This window comes from Sorghum bicolor, chromosome 6, assembly GCF_000003195.3.
Source record: "Sorghum bicolor cultivar BTx623 chromosome 6, Sorghum_bicolor_NCBIv3, whole genome shotgun sequence".
In the NCBI taxonomy this organism is placed as follows: Eukaryota; Viridiplantae; Streptophyta; class Magnoliopsida; order Poales; family Poaceae; genus Sorghum; species Sorghum bicolor.
Window position 1 is genome coordinate 31,328,968 of NC_012875.2, and position 1,186 is coordinate 31,330,153.

Here is a 1,186-nt window from a genome sequence, read left to right on the forward strand (position 1 = left end):
AAAACTCCAACTAGGTCTTCTTCCGACATTCTACAAAATACTGGCCTAACTGTCCTCTCATTTCTTTTCTTTCTCGAGCTCTCAGTCAATTTGATGACAATAAATCTTAATGTCAATCTTTTCTCCTCTCTTATCTTGTCATACAGAAGAATCTCAAATTAGGTTAAAATCTATGCATTCATCTAGCCCATCTTGAGAACTCCTACTTCTTCTCTCTTTTCGCTAATGGATCAATAATCAGTCCACAAATTGAAATTTTCTCAGCATCATGGAACAAGCCAATCATGCCTCTCCATCTCTCTTTCACGTGGAAATGCTGCAGCCCCTACTATCTCCTTCATGCAAAAATAATATCCACACATAATGCTCATGCCTACAATTTCCTAGACCCACTCTACTTCTCCATTTATTCATTTATTTATTTTCCTCACTTCCACTGGCATGCAGCCGTTTATTCTCCCTAGCTGCACCCCACGCCTGCTCCCTTTCCTCTCATGCAAAACAAAAACCACAACTCATTCTTTCTCCTTTAATTCCCAAGGTAATACCTCCCTTTAATCCTCTCTTTTACCAACCTTTACTCCATTAGTTTGCATGCATGAACATACAGTAGCACCCCTTCTCTTTTCCTATGGCGCAACCTCCTCTTCCACATGCAAAATGGCAACATCTAATGCCTACTCTCTTAACTCCCTGGCCTAATTTCCTTTGCATGTCTCTTTCCATCTCTCTTTACTTCTCTATTTGCAGCAACCATTTTTATTCATTCGATTTTGCTCTCTCTTCAATTACATGCATAACAATATCTTCTCTCCCATATCCCACCTAAGAAAATAGCACTCTATATGTGGCACCTCCTCTCTTTCTTCTCATGTAAAAACAGCCCCCAATGCCCACTGGTTCCTCCTTAATGCCCTCCTTAATTCAGATGAGTAAAGTGCAGGCATAATTCTTTGTCTCACATTTTTGCATGAATACATGTACCTATCTTTTCTCCTACCTTTCTCCATCACGCATGCAAGCAGATGGACAGCACCACACTGTCGGCATCTTCTCTTATGCCACCCCTTTTCTCTTCCTTGCATGCAAGAGTTATGCCGACAACAATTTTCTTCTCTTAATTCCTTGCCCCATGTCATTTGCATGCCTTCCTTCATTCTATCTTTAATCCTTTCCTAATAACAGC